The sequence below is a fragment of the Pelophylax lessonae genome (assembly GCF_965119305.1).
Source record: "Pelophylax lessonae genome assembly, chromosome: 12".
NCBI lineage: Eukaryota > Metazoa > Chordata > Amphibia > Anura > Ranidae > Pelophylax > Pelophylax lessonae.
In genome coordinates, this window is record NC_138779.1 from 115,905,784 (window position 1) to 115,923,996 (window position 18,213).

General features: G+C 40.7%; 1 protein-coding gene across 3 annotated transcripts in view; it reads right to left on the minus strand.

The window, feature by feature from the left end:
- Positions 1–18,213, minus strand: part of LOC309567903 (myocardin-like) — a 78,943-nt gene that overhangs the window by 40,002 nt on the left and 20,728 nt on the right. The window contains exon 2 of one of the 3 annotated variants that reach the window (XM_082273430.1): positions 1,235–1,369. The exons of the other annotated variants lie outside the window; for them this stretch is intronic. The gene's annotated coding sequence lies outside the window, so the exon portion shown is untranslated. The remainder of the gene's footprint in view (positions 1–1,234; positions 1,370–18,213) is intronic. 3 annotated transcript variants of the gene reach the window in all.

Sequence of the window (18,213 nt, forward strand, 5' to 3'; positions counted from 1 at the left end):
CTCCATTTAGGCCGCTGGTTTTTTTGTAGCGCAGGCGCACATCCAATCAGGCAGATGTTCTCACTCTGGTTCCCGTGTGGCAAATAGGAAAATCCTGGGTCTGCAGCAAAGTAAAAGCAGCCTTTTCTTCTCCCTCCACTGTCCCATCCGACGCACCCTGTAATCACTGCTAATCACAGATCATGGCAAAGGGACAATCACAGCGGCCCCTTGCCATGTGAATAGCTGTGTCCAATCACAGCTACTCAATTGTAAAAAAACTTGGTAGTTATCAGCATTCCTCTCCTCACATGCTGTCAAAGCGTTAGGAAAGGAGAGCCAGTAACAGGCAATTCTTACAGGGGACATTTACTTTGATAATCAGGGCACTCATCATCAATGCCCTGAGTATCAGTGCAGCCCCATCAGTGTCCATCAGTGCTGCCTATCAGTGCTGCATATTAGTGCCGCCTATCAGTGCTACATCATTAGTGCCACCTCATCAGTGCCCATCAGTGCAGCCTCATCAGCACTCATCAGTGAAGAAGAAAAAATACTTATTTGTAAAATTTTACAACAGAAACTAAGAAACACTTTTTGTTTTCAAATTTTTTGGTATTTTTTAATTTGATTAGCAAAAAATAAAAGCCCCAGTGGTTATAAAATACCACCAAAAGAAAGCTGTATCTGTCTAAAAAAATGAAAAAATTGTCATATGGGTACAGTGTTGCATGACCGCGTAATTTTCATTCAAAGTGCAACAGCACTAAAAGCTGAAAATTGGCCTGGGCAGGAAGGGGATGAAAGTGTGCAGTATTAAAGTGGTTAAAGCAGTAGTAAACTTGGAAAAAAAAAATTCAGGGCCCCCTTCAGGTTTATGCCATAACGTTCTAGTATGCACCACATACTAGCACATTATGACAAACTTACCTTGAAAACAAAGCCCTCTAGTGGCTCACTGTCACCGCTGCAGTCGCTTCCAACTTCACCTGGTCTGCCATCCAGGTTTGTAGCCTCAGGCCATTTTAATGGCATTCAGTTACAATGTGACTTGTGTAGCAATTGTATATGCTATATTATTTTTTATTTGTTATTTTTTCCCCACAAAAGTGGAGCTACCCTTTAAACATGAACATAGACAAGGACTAAGATAAAGAAGCTGCATAATTAGCAAGTGATTAAATCAGCTGCTGAAAATGCTTAATAACCTGAGGGTTTAATATCACTTAAACAAACATTTTTTGCTTTTACTTACAATTACTGTTCTTCCACTTCTGACTGTGTGCGGCACTAACCAGGGCCTCACAGCTGCATCCTGGGAAGTACCTGTCACATGTTCCAGGAGGCAGAACCGGAGGTCCAGGAAGTAAAGGGAGATGGATTCATCTGCCTTTAGTGAAAATAGTCACATAAGGAAAATTGGGAGGAAAAGAAAAATAAGGTATAAAAAGCCTGCAATTTTCTATAGGCATACGTATAATGCCATTACTAAACATTTCTAAAGGTGCCTTTGTTGTAATTTTTATGAGATGGATGAAGCTTCTCTTTTAGGAATATACAAAGAACTAATAGGTGGAGAAACAAAGAGCTTGATAGAGTTCTTACTCTATCCTATTACTGTGATGGAATGGAACAAAAATGAGGCCATAGTATTCTCAGACCTGGAAGGGGATTTGTTTCTGACTTACTCTTTGTTTAATATGCTTTGTTTCCACTGAGCGGAACAGTTCGGGTTGGTACAGTTTGGAAGGGTTATAATGGTTCGGCCTATGCAGGTGAGCGTTTCCACTGCAAGTCTGGACTATTATCTGGACTGAGCTTTTCGTTTGACGTGAGCATTGACGTTTTCCTGTCCGCCAATCAGTGGAATGAATCGTATGACATCAGTAGCTCCGCCCTAACCGTACCGTACCATTTCCTATGGCCCTACATCTGAACGAGGACCAGGAATGGTGCGGTTTGGTTCGGTTGTATGGGCCACTTTCATAATGGAAACACTCAAAATAGTGTACCGAACCAACCCAAACCAGGCAAAAGAGAACCCCATTTTGAGTGTAAATGGTGTTTGATGTAGCAAGTGAGGAATGGGACCACAAGACTGCTTTATCATAAGCATGTGCTTGTATATGGTGGTTATGGAATATTATTTCCCACTACAATGTATAACCCAGATCCCATAGTTCTCAACTGTCCCTCATTTGGAAGGATTGTCCCTTTTTTTTAAACCAAATCCCTTTGTCCCTCTTGCAGCTTCCATTGTCCATCATTTTGGTCTGATGTGCACACGTCTACATACAGTCTACAACCAAAAGTGTTATTTCTCACTTAAACTTTTTATCTGACCTCTATATTACTTCACTAGTTATTTTGGAAAGCCAATATATAGGAAAACTAGAGGTCATAAAACACTTGTGTGGCTTAACCAATCATTTTCTGCATATTAGATCTTTGTGATCCCTGTAACCAGGTCAGTGGCAGGGACATGTCCTTTATTCTATATACTGTGCACTAAAAGGTGTCCCCTCTTTGGTATTTCAGAAAGTTTGGAGGTATGCAGGTATGCAGGTCCTGTTCTGTGATTAGAAGAGTAACTTGGGATAATATAAGCTGGGAATCACATTCCTTTGGGATCTTAGATTGTAAGTTCTAGAGAGCAGGGCATTAGATTCCTCATGTATTGAATTGTATTTTAACTGTACTGTCTGCCGTCATGTTTTAAAGGGCTGCACAAACTGTTGACGCTATATAAATCCTGTATAGTATTAATAATAATATCTGAGAGTGTAAGGAGATGATTGTAGCCACATTAGTGCACAATTTATGGTCTATAATGTGAAGTGAGAAGTATCAGTCACGAAAATCAGTGCATTGTACAACACAGGTTCTCCCTCTTTCCTCTTGCTGGGTAGTCACCCTGACATTTGGGAGATTGGGTGCCCACGTCTGTGGAATATTTACCTAATCTCCCTGCACACAAGCTCTTCTATATAGAGCAGCTGGAGACAAGTAATGGTGGCACTACCCTTTGTGTAAAAATGTGCTCTTCAACCATAATTTGTCATCCCTATAACAACACAGTTGAGTACTTTCTGTGATACTTTTTACATTTTCAGGACAAGCTTTCAATACTGTATATCAGTACAGCTTGGACCACGAAGAAGTTGGTGGTGGACCCTTGAAAGGTTATTGGGAAAATGTAACTGTTAGTACAAATAAAAAGTACACAAGTATGGAAGTATAGAAGAACTTGTGTGCAAAAAGATCTAATATGCAGAAAATGATTAGCTAAACCACACAAGTGCTGTATGACCTCTAGTTTTCCTCTATATTGGCTTTCCAAAATAACTAGTGAAGTAATATAGAGGTCAGATAAAAAAAATGAGTGCGGAATAACACTTTTGGTTGTAAAATAACACAGTATACAGAATATATATATAGACATGACACCGTTCACACTGGGGCGACCTGTCAGGCGACCTGGTCGCCTGAAAGGTCGCCGTAGGTCGCCTGCCATAGAGTAGCTGTGGACCCGTTCTAATAGGAGCGACACAAGTCGCTCCGACTTAGAAAAAGGGTCCGGAGCTTCTTTGGGGCGACCTGGAGCGACCTGCATTGACTTCAATGATATGAAGTCCGTGCCGGCCACTCCGAGGTCGCGGTGCGAGCTGCGCACCGCGACCTGTGAGGTCTCCCCGGCAAGTAGCGTCGCCCCAGTGTGAACGGGGTCACATCAGATCAAAAAGATGGACAACGGAGGGCGGAGGCTGCAAGAGGGACAAAGGGGTGTGGTTCAAAAAGATGGACAGTCCCTTCTCACTTCACATTATGGCCCATAGATTGTGCACTAATGTGGCTACAATTATCTCCTTACACCATTTTTAGATATCTCAAAGGATTGTGAATCCCAGCCTATATTCTCCCATAGAAAGGTAGAATACGGTGCACTGACTTCAAGTGACTTACGTGACTGATACCTCTCACTTCACATTATGGCCCATATAATGTCCTTCTGAGAAGTTTTTTTCCCCAAGGGCCCTGTTCGGTTAGCAATGTAGCCCTCCTCACATGCCACAAGGAGAAAATCAGAGTCAATGAGGAGAGTGCAATATCTCAGAGAATTTGGCGGGGTATTCAGGGACAGGAGGTCATTAAAAAGATTCCTGTTCCCTTCAGGCTTGGTTAATTTTGTGAATACTACATTCCATATTCCTATGTTACCATGCATTTATAGGGCTGAATTTTAGTTTATAACATGGGCCCACCTATGTCCATACAGGCAATTGTGTAATCAATACCTATACATTCATCGTGTGTAGAGAGGTGTCACTAAGGGCGAAGAAGAGGCTCGCTTACATACTTCTAGCAGTTTCCTGGAACTCTCCTTGATAACAGTTCTCTATCTCATTCCAGGGGCCTAACACTTGAGCAGGGCATTTTTCATATTATCAACACAAAATCTTTCCTGGTATGTAAGGGGAATCCTGACTAAGCTGGACACTGCGGAGAGGAAGAAAAAAGGGATACTTAAAAAAACTACAGTGAGGTAATATTGCAGTGTTTGGTTGCAGCCAAGTCAGGATTTACACAGATCTTATGGCACAGGTGCCAGGGCTTGATTGACAAGCCCAAATTGCAACTGTCCTTTCAGAGATGACATCACCAGACAACCAGGGACACTGAGGCTGTGAGGAAGGCCAGGGCCGGTGTTTTTCGCAGACATTCAGATTTATTCAGTAATGCAGTCCAAAGATTAATAATTATATGAAAAATGCTATAATCCATAGCAACCAACTGGATTTTATGAAATAAGAATTTCCATTCACCAGTTATTTACAAATTGCACTTAAATTATAACAAGGAAACATTTAGTTATAGTGAAGAGTACCCCATTAGGAAGTTCAGTGTCTCTATTTTTCATGTTTACTGTTGTCTCCAAGGGCGTAAATGACAATAGTTCTAGTGACCCTGGTGGCATTCATGGATTCTCTTTTTGTGGCTATGGATGGGAAGTGAAGGGAATAAAATATTTAAAAAAAACTGACAAGGGTTATTGCTGTCCCTTACAATTGGTTCACACTACTGTGACCTGAAAGTTGCGTGACTTACGGTGCGGCTTTGCCAAGCAACTACATGGCGATTTGATGGTGACTTGATGCAACTTGAGTACTACTTTGATGGGACTTGATGCAATTTTGAAGTGAGGGAGGGGCTACACCACAGGGAATGCCTTGTAATCTTCCTGTAATGTCAGATCAAAATCACATCAATATAGATGAGGATCCGACTTGAACGCGACTTCCATTAAAGTCTATGGGCACAATTTGTATAGAAGTCGCCTTGAAGTATTACAGGAATCTTTTTTAAAGTCCGAGCGATTTCAGTAGTGCTAATTAAGACAGCTCTCATTGACTAACATGAGATTTCACATGTCATGCGACTTGGGGTCTCACAAGTCGGATCCCAAGTCATGGCAGTGTGAACTGAGCCTTACTCTATCCAAAATAAAAAAAGGTTTTGCCTTCTTTAGTCTTCCTGCTTTAACTAATTACGATGGATGCTTCCTCTCAAGTGTAACATGTACGGTTTTGATTAATATATTTTTTTCAGCTGCCTGGAAGTTCTGAAACCTAAACAATCTAAAGTGAGTGTAAGCCATTTTTGAAATATTTTTTAAATGCATTACATTACTCAGGTTATTTTAGTAAGACAGTTCGTTCACAAAGAGTTAGGTTACATGGCCTATTTTTTTGTTCACTATTGTAAACGGCAACTATTTAGGGATCCTTTTTTACTCTTGAGATTGGTTACTATATGATGTTGAACAAAGGTAGATGCCAACATTTCGTTTCAAAATTGTCACGTCACTCTGTAATTTAGCCGGTCCTTTACTTAGGGAGATTAATGGGCATTTTTTTAACTCTAGTTTATACCACCTACTCATGAATAATATCCCTTCAATCTTAAATGGTAGCACATAATGGAGTTTAAAGGCACTTTACTTTTAGTGACGTTGTCCTTTATTTCCTCCTTCCCACCTTCTGAGTTGCATCCACCTACCTAAATATCTACCAGGCACCTGAGGAGCCAGGTGAAAATACTAAAATATAACATGGTCTCAAAATTATGTAGTAAAGACCTGAACAAGATAAGTACATATGCAGTGGTGCCCACTAAGGGCTCTTTCACACAGTCCGCCTCCGTAGGCGGATCCGTGCTGCTCAGCGGGGATCGATCCGCGATCCCCGCTGAGCCGGCAGATGACAGCTACGTCTCCGCTTGCAGTGCGGAGAGGGAGGTGTCACAGCCCCCGCTGCTCTCTATGGGGAATCGGATGAGAGCGGACCGCCTGTCCACTCTCATCCGATCCCATCCGATCCAATCCCCAGGACGGATGGAAAATAGGGTTTCCATCCGTCCGTATTTCACGGACAGGATCGGATGCGGATGTCAGCGGGTGTCAGCGGACATGTCACTGCTGACATCCGCTGCTCCATAGGGCTGAATGGGGCATCCGATCAGATCCGCCTAAAAAACTGACAGGCGGATCTGATCGGACCGCCCGTGTGAAAGAGCCCTAAGCATGAGCCTAAAATCATGATAAAAAATAAAGATTAGCAAGGAAATCCAACCTATTCTCCAGAATATGACTGTTCTGAAGGTAATTATTTATGTAAATGACTGCCACTTGAAGGGGAAAAGGAAGATTTTGTCCTTCAAAGAGACTCCATCACCAATCTAAAAAAAATGCAGGTAAAGGAACTGAAAACCAACATTTTTATATTTTTATTTACAGCATTTGTTTTTTCCATAAACATTTTTGACAACTTTAGAATAGTTAATTCCCTAGCACAGTCTCTGCCTGAGCACAATATACTAAACTCACCACCCAGGGAAAAAACATCTTGTACTACCACAGCTTGTCACAGTGTGTTACTGTATTTAATGCTTCAGCAATAACTTGGGATTAGCTGCCTTGCAAATTAATGCTGTACATCTGCAGCTAATAAATTAACCTATCAGCCTAACGCGGTAGAAACTGCAGCAAACATAGGTACACTGTCTATCAAACAAGAACAAGACCTTTACATCATATCACATGATGCCGTGGGCCAATCATATTACAAGTAAGGCGTTAGAATGTTGGCACACCACACTCTTCATTCTTATAATAATTTCATTCTGTGTTCCCTGGGGATTGGTTGGTTGTACTGTATTACATTATGTATGTTCATGGCAAGTATTTGTCACCTCAAAGTTCACAAAGAACATCAGCCACTGTAACTCATAAAAAGTTTCCCTTAGCTAATGGTTTATTCATAATCTCTCAGTAACTTTTTGTTTGAGGATTTTTTTATTAAATGAGAACTACCCTAATGCAACTACCTAAAGGAAGGTTCCTGTAAGAGAAGAGATTGTCCTTCTGGTGGCCTGTGTCTCCTATCTTCACTGTGTTCCAGAGCTGCAGTTTCTTTATCATGTTGGATGCCTGTGTCCCATGCCACACGCCATGGTTCCATCCTCTGAACCCAAATCACTGCTGAGTCTTCTAGTGATGTGGGGATTGGAAGATTTAACCATGGCGAGCGGTGGGGTACAGGTATCCAACACTCCAGAAATATTGAATGCTGAAGATACTGATGGAGATTGCAGCGTTAAAACAGAGGGAAGGTATGAGACATGGGCCATTGGACAGGTGAGGGGTTCTTATATTGCAGGGCACCTTCCTTTAGTGTTTTCTTGAATCCTGACAGGGTCATTTTGAAGATAATTATCACTAGTAAATATACATAATATCATCTTGTGAATTGAAGTAACCTGCAGAAGGGCTCTTTCACACGGGCGTTCCGTATGTCCGTTTTTCATCCCATCCGTTTGCGGATGAAAAACAGACATAATAATAATGTATCTCTATGTAAATACGGATGTCAGCGGATGACCATCTGCTGACATCCGTTTTTCGTCCTTTCCGTTCAGTTCAGTTTTTTGGAACGGAAGAGAAACCTATTTTTTCTTCCGTTCAAAAAACGGAACGGACGCAAAAACGGATGTCAGTGGTGTCATCCTCTGACATCCGTATTTACATAGAGATACATTATGTCCGTTTTTCATCCGCAAACGGATGGGATGAAAAACGGACAGACGGACCGGATGACACAAGTGTCATCCGTGTCCGTTTAAAAAAAAAAAAAAAAAAGGACCTGATCGGGCAAAAAAAAACTGAACGCCCGTGTGAAAGAGCCCGAAGTGTCTGCAATAAAAATAAGAAATCATGACCTTTCAGCCGCAAGTAAGGCCTTTTCTAGGTGTTCTGATGTTATGGCTCATAATGGATAGATAGAACTGCACTGTAAATAATGATTGGTAAGTGTTCACAGGCAACAGCCATTATGAGAAACAGACTTAATTTCTTAAGAGGTACAAAATTGTTTTTTTATTCCAGTGGTGCATGCAAAACCATGAGGCTGTCATACCAAAAAAAAATACATATATACATTTGCAATTATCATTTTCAATACAGACGATTTGACTTTCCAGCGGTTTTTATTCAAAACAGGACTCCTAGAAAATTTCCATCCAGTTATACGTCTGTATTAGAACCCTTATATGTATTTTTTAATGCAACTAACATAAATACCTCAATGGTATAGCTAATCCTATTGTGCATTCCAAAATGTCCCTATGCAATCCAGCAGCAAAAACCCACATCTTGCCCAATGCCATGTGAGCAATAAGCTTATACCCTTAGTTTATCATATTTCTACAACAAGTTCTATATGAAAATAATTCAAACCCAGTTATAACAGACAGTAATTTTAGTACCCCAGAAATAAAATAAGACATACTTTGCATGTTTATGCTGGGATCATTCTACAGAATGTATATTCTGGCCATTTGAAGTGACCCTTTAGTCAGAAATCATGATAGATCACTTAAGGTTCATTTTGCAGATATAGCTATAAACTATATTTGCAAAATGCTATACAGCTATACAGATATGTAAAACATTAAAAATAAGTGCCTCTGCTGTTTACAATCTAGTAATGCACTGTCTTGCCCTACTCTGCACATGCTCAGTTGCTCTATATTCTTGGGACTGTCCCTAAAATCAGAGCCACTAGAGGCCAATCTTCCAACAGTTTTAAGATTTACTGTTGCTGAAGAGGGAAGATAGTAAAACTTTTCATGAACCATACTTTGGAAAAAAGAGTGCCAACAAATGTTTTATGTGTTATAAAAAAATATACCAAAGGTATATTCCCCACGCCTAATGGTATATAAATATATTAAATTGGTGTATGCTAGCTGCAGAGTGGGAGAGTTCAGAAGTCTTCAGAGATCTCTAAAGACATCACCGGATGTGACGAAATGCGTTGGATTGGAACGCACGGCGTGACGTGTGACGGCAGGTGGAACGCAAGCCGGAACTCTGTCGCTCGCCACTCTGCAGCTAGCTGCACACAAGTCACAGACGGCCAAATTTTTTTCATTTAACATTTACCACTGTTTGTACTTCCTTTTAATCGTTTTACCCATGGAATGGGAATAAAATAATTTTATTTACTACACTATCCATAGCACCTTTCTCTTTTTTTTCTACATCTTGGCCCCACATACAATGAGGTAAGAGGAAAGGAAGAACCCTACCATCCCAGCCATCCCACTACTGGAGAGCCACAAGAGGATTAGCCTGGGGGCTATTTAAGCACTAATGGTCTTGTTGCTATAAGGCACACAAGACCCACTCTATCTGGTACCTTACCATGGTGGAGAGGAATCAGAGCCACATTATTGTCACAGAGTGGACCGGAAAACATCCACATTGAACACTTGCACCATATATGCGTTGGATGAGCATATTTTGCACAAGAAATCTACTATTGTGAACTTTGTCACTACAGTCACAATATAGGGACTTGATCTAGCAATTTTGAGCCACATGCACTTTAAAAACCACTATTGTAAATACTTATCAATTCACTTTTTGCACTATTGTATAGAATTTATATAGATTGTATATTATTTTAATTAATTATTATTTACTTTCCCGTTAATGAATTAGATGTATTTTATGGTGTGAAACAGTCTTTATATTGTTTACATTGCACAAGCCCCAATGGTTGCACTCACGGCTTTCATTGGTCACAATTTTTGCCACATACATACCATATATATTCTTGCACAAGATCTCTGCAAGGGTTGTATATATACCAGCAGGCGCTATAGGTAGCCTCACCATAAGGCTACTATTGCTAAATACAAATGTTTTATAAATGCACATTTTTATATAAATGAAAATGACTCCCTTTTTATTTTATTTAATGGTTGTTAATTTCTTCTTCAAACTTTAGCCTCCATTCACCACCTGAACTGTATTTTGCTGCAGCTAGACACACTATGATGTCATCTGTTATGATCTGCACAAGACTTGGATTAAAAAGCTTTCTACAGTCTGCAAGATGTCTTTTGGATTATATCACTGTATGCTAATTCTGAGACCATAATGGCGCTTTTCCACTGCATGGAACCGAACGGTTCGGCTCACTTTTGTGCTTTTCCACTGCTGGTACCGCATGGTACGGTGTAGGAACAGTTCGGTAGGATACGGTACGGTGGAGCTTTTCTACTACATGGAACCGAATGGTACGGCTCGCTTAAACAGTACCATCTCAGTTGTGGTTCCAACAGGGCCGTACCGGTACCATATCCCACAATCCTTTGCATGCAGCCTTGACTGTTTGTCACTACTAGCCATTGATTGGTCAGAGAATCATTGTTATCCCACCCACTTACTTTAGTTTAGTGGAAAGTAAACCATACCAAACCGTACCGAACCGTTCCAACACCGTACCATGCAGTGGAAAACCAAACCGGGCCAAGCAGGGCCGAGTAGAGCCGAGCCGGTACTTGCAGTGGAAAAGCGCCATAAGTTACAACTATCTTGCCGCAACTGGATCACTTAGAGACCATATTTGTAGTGCTTCGTTTGGAGAGGCAGAACAGTCAAAAAATCATTCAGCTCAAGCAAATAATCAATCTTATATAGCAACAGTCAAAAAATCCTTTTATAGCTCCAGTTAAAAAATATGGATGCTGGGTATACAGCAGCTTAGGACAGTGCAGCCATTGTCATACAAGCCTGTACAAGCCTGCAAGCTAATCACAGCATCCTACAGCATATAAGACAGCAAGATGCCCGTGTTTTCCCAATAAGACTGTGTTATACAAGTCAAGTTGTGCATTATACATGTATGCAGTAGAAGCTGACTGCATTACTACATGCCATTCTGATTTCTGCCTAGGTTTCCCTCTCATGCAAGTGAGGCAGAAAGCAGTCTGTACTTCACAAACACCTTCCAAGAACACAACCAAGCAATTGATACATTTCTCACAGATTGCCGGTTTATTCTTGCATTGCCAGCACAATATCACAGCAAAACATTACATTTTCTGTGAAGGCCGAAACACAACAAGAACCAGAATTCTCTCAATCAGAAAATAAACAGACAAGGTAAACACCTGGTTAAACCAACTTGGGAGATTCAACAGAATCATGAGGCTGATAAAAAAGTATAGCTGGTTAATGTTAATCACTTATGGTCTAAAATTGTTTAATGCATGTCTTTCCTTTCTCCCCTTTTTCATGCGGTACTGCAACTAGAGGGCGCTCTCGGACAATTCATTGCTGCCTCTGAGAGTTAATAAAGACTGTGCCTTAAACCCAAAACCAAAAATTTAGTATAACTTATCAATCGTTAGATTTGGTGGCTGCATTAGCTTTCTTTTTTTATTGCCTTTTCCCTTTGTTTTCCTCTGGTGATCTGGCCAGTAGCACACCTGTATCAGAATCCCCCCACTACAGGAACAGAACAGGGGGAACATTTGGACAGTAGCATTGTCAGTATGGGAGGAGGGGAGTGTTAGATGTACAAGCAGAGTTTAAACACTAAAAAACTGAAGTCAAACGCCAGCTTATTTTTTAAATGCCGTTATAGCAGTTTTTTTTTTTTTCTTTTGGGATAAAGATTTTACATGAATAAATTAAAGCTGATCATTGTAATCACCCCTGCCAATGTGAAATAGGTTGGCTCAACCCTGGAACTGATAAAATCTGCACAAGAGCTTTTTCTTTAGAAAACCAACAGACTTACTGGCTGGATCACCAGGTGAAAATAAAGAAAAGAAAGTCTGAAAGAAAACTCATGCAGCCATCACATCTAAGAATTGTTAGCTGCAATATAATAAATGTTTGCTTTTGGGTTTAGTACTTCTTTAAATATAATAACCTCATAAAGCAGATAAACACTGAAGAATTTCACAGGAAAAATTAAAGGGATTTGATTAGCTTTCAATGGGGAGTGTCATGTTACACATGCATTTCTCTTTGTTTGCCTTTAAATAATGTTGTCCCAACTAGGGATGATCGCAGGGTTCGGGTCGACCATGCGCTACTGAAATTCTAAGAAACATAATCCGTTTATTTTTTCTGGTTCTGGACATGCTACAGAGCTGAAACTTCATAGGTACACGTTTTAGACCCCCCAAATACTAAATCCAAAGAAATCTCATTTTTTTTTCAATACTTTTTTCAATAATTGGCTCTCTATCAAAAACGACAATTTTTAAGAACTTTTTTTTGCCTGATTCATAGTCCCTGGGGCATGACCCAGAACCCTAGGCATTTTTTAGGGGCATTTATAATTTTTTAGGGCTTCAAAATTGTGTTTTTTAATTCCCGAAAATCGGGTCCCATTGATTTCAATGGGGTTCTGGAATCCGAACCGAACTTTTGGGAAATTCGGGTGTTCTGGTCGAACCAAACTTTTCAAAAGTTCGATCATCGCTAGTCCCTACTTCATTTCTTAGCTAGAAGATGTCTAACCCTTCATCGTATTGCTTTAGCCCCCATTCACCACATTTACAGTATTCTGCTAAACACATTATGATTTTTTTAACCTATCTGATGTTCATCTGCTATGATCTTCACGAGGTTTGGATGAAAAGTATTTCTACAATCTGCAAGATATCATTTGGATGAGTCACTATATGCTAATTCTACAGCTGAGTTATAGCTATCTTGCCACAACGGGACCAGTTAAACATATTACACTTGCAGTGCTTATTTTAAAGAGGCTGAACAGTATATAGAAATTCAGGGCTGTCGATAAGGGCCACCAGTCCTCTTGTACAAGGCCCAGGCCAGTAGGGCCTGGGCCTTGGTGAATCAGATATGGGCAGGTAGGGTGATTGGTATGGCAGATGGGCAATTACTGGAACTGATCCCCTGTATGGCTCTCTCTGCAGCAGCTGAAAGCTGCCATCTTCCCCTCTCCCTCCTGTTGGCTTTCAGTTGCTGCAGAGAGAGCAATACAAAGGATTGTTTCTAGTACTTGCCCCCACCCCATCAATCACCCTACCTGTGCGCCATGCATTTCCCCCTGCTGCCTAGGCCCCCTTGTGTGCCCCACCTGACCCCGCAGTGCTGCTGGCTTCCCTCCTCTTCTCACTGGCAACTGCAAGCACACAACAGAATCCTTCAAGACTAAAAGTGGGGGAAGGTATAGGTAAATATTTGCCAGCCCCTACCTTTCCTGATTGAACACAATGAGTGATCAGTACCGATCACTCACTGTGTTCATTCATAACTGAAGCATTGGCTGTATGGGGCCCCGTGTCAGGTTGTCTGTATGGGGCCCTGTGGTTTCTAGCAGCAACCCTGTAGAAAGTACAAAATATGTTCCAGGTCTCAGTGGGGGAAGGGAAAGACAATGGAAATTGAGGATTTGAGTGTGTCCAGGGAAAAAAGCTGAAAATGGCTAAAAACCATAAGTTTTTATTTTGTAATACAATTAAAATACCACACAGAACGTGGGGCATTAAAATTCCTACATATATGCATGTAAGCATACAATACACGTGTTGAGATATTGGATAATCCCAGAAAGGGGTACGAATCAACGTGTTTCGCCCACAGTGCGAGCTTCTTCAGGATCCAACTTCCAATATATGTGAGCCTTATAGTAAATTAACAGTACATGATATATAGTGAATAAAAATGTGTACAAAAGAAAAACAAATAAAAATTAAAAATGAGTATTTCATATGCTGAACAGACATGCATTTATTACACGTTACATATATCAAAGATGAGGTAAAAGTAAAGGAAACTAGGCACAAAAAAAAAAAGATAAAGGGGGGGGGGGGTGTAAGGTATATACTTTAAAAAAAATGTTATTCCTCCCCACAGAGCCACATAAATTTGATAGGCATCAGCAGGAAAAGACATGGCAAATATTGCTATAGATTTAAAATGATTTATTGATTAACTATTTAAACAGACAACCGTCTGGCATGCTAGTACAGAACAGACACTGGTGACCTATAAAGAACTTTGCTCACTTACCAAAATAAAGTTCTAAATTCCTTTCTCCTAGTAATGGTCCAGATTCCATTATATAACTGCATAAGTCATTCCTTACGCATAACCTTCCATGCTTCGAGTTTCATCTCATTTGGATTACACTGAATATTTGCTTTAAAGGGTTTCCAAGTGTTTAAACACCAGTTGGTGAGTTTAAGGCTAAGCCATTTGATTTGACACCCACCAACAACAGCAGTTAAATATTGGTATTTGTATCAAATAACCAAACAGACAGGCAGCAATGCTGACAAAGTCTGGGAATTTCAATACATCTGGGCATCATAATCTCATCGATCTAAAAGGGATTTAGATCCTAAAAGCAATATATGAATATCACATACAGTGCAAGAGTTCACAAAGTGCTGTAAATGTGATTCTACTACATAGAAAAGATGAATGTAAATGTATGATTGTCCTGAGACTATAAAGAAATTGCAGATCACTCGTAATAATAGTTAAAATATATTAAATATAAGTTTTCTTCTATCTGTGTCCCCGTTAGAGAGATTCTCCTTCACTTCCTGTCCTGTAGATACACCAAAGTGAAGGAATCTCCCTCTTAGACAGTTGTCACCAGAACAAGTGTCCCTATTGGAAATTTTTAGTACTATTCCTGCTTTAGTTAAAACTCAAAACATTGGGGTTTCTTTCTCACTTTAACCACTTAAGCCCCGGAAGATTTTACCCCCATTCCGACCAGGGGGTATTTTGCGATTCGGCACTGCGTGACTTTAACGGACAATTGCGCGGTCGTGCCACGCTGTACCTAAACGAATTTGGCGTCCTTTTTTTCCCACAAACAGAGCTTTCTTTTGGTGGTATTTGATCACCTGTGCGATTTTTTGATCACGCGCTATAAACAAAAAAAAGTGTCAATTTTGCAAAAATAACAATATTTTTCACATTTTTTTATATGAAATTCCCCCAAAAAAAAATGTAAAAATCAAAATTTTTTAACATTTTCGGCCAATTTGTTTTATGCTACCTATGTTTGGTAAAAAAAAATCGCAAAAAGCGTATTTTGATTGGTTTGCGCAAAAGTTATCGCGTTTACTAACAAAGGGAAAGATTTTTGTCATTTTTGTTCTTTTTTTTTTAACGCGTAATGGCGGCGACCTGCGATTTTTTTTGCGGTACTGCGACATTGCGGCGGACAGATCGGACCCTTGACTGACATTTTTGACACTTTTGGGGTTACCAGTGACATTTCTACAGTAATCAGTGCTATATATATGCACTGTTACTGTAAAAATACACTGGTAGTGAAGGGGTTAACTTTATTTGGGAGGGAGGGGCTGTGTGTGTCCCTAGGGGCGTGCTTTCTACTGTGATTGGCTGTGGCTTCAGCTGTAAGGACACTGATCAACAGATCTACATAGTAGATCCATGTGATCTGTGTCTTTGCAGCGAGGAGAATGACAGGCAGCTTGTTTACACAAGCTGCCTGACATTCCCCCTCTTCCCCCGACGATCGCCGAGTGGCCGGCGGACATCGGGTCCGCTGGTCACACGCGCGGGGGGGTCCGTGACCACGCGGGAGCGGGAGCGCGCCTCCGGGGGCGCGCGCTCGCTCCCTAGACCCTCACAAGCAAGCAACGTAGCCCTACGTTAGTTTGCCTGTGAGGGGCTGACCGCCGACGTAGATAGTCGTGCGGCGGTCGGCAAGTGGTTAAAGCTGGCCATACACTGAGGAATATGGATGAAATCTGATCAGTGGGTGGCCCCGTTGGCTACCTCCATCCCGACATCCACAAATGAAAAATCAAGAGAGTCAGGCAGAAAATTGTTCAATCCAAAAGGATGAAGCTGCTAATCAGATATTTTAACTGCAGGTCCAGTCAACTGTCAAATAACAATAGCCACAGTGTGAGATTTGTCCACCTGTGTTCAGTAGCATGGATGGAGGAATCTGTTAATTTTTTTTTTTTTCATTTAGCCTGCAGGCCACTGTGACCGGAGAAGAAGCTTATGGAGCACAATCTGCACTCTATTAGCTTCAACAGAGGGCAGATGAAATAATCAGGGGTCTATTAAACCCCTGATGTCTCAATAGAGAGAACCTGTTACAGAGACATTACATCACATAGGGGACTTTTGGTTTCCTCTGTGATATAAATACAATTTTAGCAAAAAAAAAAAAAAAAAATAAAAGTTACACCTAAGCATTTACCCCCCCCCAAAAAAAAAAAATAAGCCCACCCTACTCCCATATACATGCAAACTGATGATATGTGGGGGTCTTTAAATGGTCACCTATGCAAAAATTAGGGTACCAAAGTTTGTTGTCATTTTACGGGTGCATGCTTTTTTTATCAGATAACTTTTTTATTTAAAGGTTTTATACATTACAAAAAAGGCATTGGTATATGGTATAGTACACGAAACAGTTGGTAGCATGGAAAAAATGCTGCATTAGAATGAGAAACAGAGGGTGCACAATTTTAAAGCTTTACATGTTGGGTATCTATTTAATTGGCGCAACGTCATCTTTTATATTTTATCAAACAAGTTGGTAATTGATTGTGTTTGTGTGCCCTAAAATGAACTCTAGTGTATTTTCTTTTAAGAGATTCAAAAGAAAAAAGCTGGGAAACGACCCAGTGACAGATATTTATAGGACGAAGTACAAAAATTGTCAACACGTGCCACATTCATTTAAATAGGAGGTAATTCAGCTGGAGAGTTTCTATACAGTGCATCCGGAAAGTATTCGCAGAGCTTCACTTTTTCCACATTTTAAAATGGATTAAATTCATTATTTTTTTCAAAATTCTACAAACATTACCCTATAATGACAACATGAAAGAAGTTTGTTTGAAATCTTCACAAATGTATTAAAAATAAAAAAAATAAAAAAATTCCATGTACATAAGTATTCACAGCCTTTGCTCAATACTTTGTTGAAGCACTTTTGGCACCAATTACAACCTCAAGTCTTTTTGAGTATGATGCTATAAGCTTGGCACATCTATTTTTGGGCAGTTTCTCTCATTCTTCTTTGCAGGACCTCTCAAGCTCCATCAGGTTGGATGGGGAGCGTCGGTGCACAGCCATTTTCAGATCTCTCCAGAGATGTTCAGTCGGGTTCAAGTCTGGGTTCTAGCTGGGCCACTCAAAGACATTCATAGAGTTGTCCCCTAGCCACTCCTTTGTTATCTTGGCTGTGTGCTTAGGGTCACTGTCCTGTTAGAAGATTAACCTTCGCCCCAGTCTGAGGTGCAGAGCACTTTTTTTATCAAGGATGTCCCTGTTTATTGCTGCATTCATCTTTCCCTCGATCCTGACTAGTCTCCTAGTTTCTGACGCTGAAAAACATCCCCACAGCATGATGCTGCATCCACCATGCTTCACTGTAGAAATGGTATTGGCAAGGTGATGAGCGGTGCCTGGTTTCCTCCAGACATGACACCTGCCATTCAGGCCAAAAATCTTTGTTTCTTCAGACCAGAGAATTTTCTTTCTCATGGTCTGACAGTCCTTCAGGTGCCTTTTGGCAAATTCCAGATGGGCTGTCATGTGCCTTTTACTGTGGAGTGGCTTCCGTCTGGCCACTCTACCATACAGGCCTGATTGGTGGAGTGCTGCAGAGATGGTTGTTCTTCTAGAAGGTTCTCCTCTCTCCACAGAGAAATGCTGGAGCTCTGTCAGAGTGACCTTCAAGTTCTTGGTCACCTCCCTGACTAAGGCTGTTCTCCCACGATCGCTCAGTTTGGCCTGCTCTAGGAAGAGTCCTGGTGGTTCCAAACTTCTTCCATTTACAGATGATGGAGGCAACTGTGCTCATTGGGACCTTCAATGCTGTAGACATTTTTTTG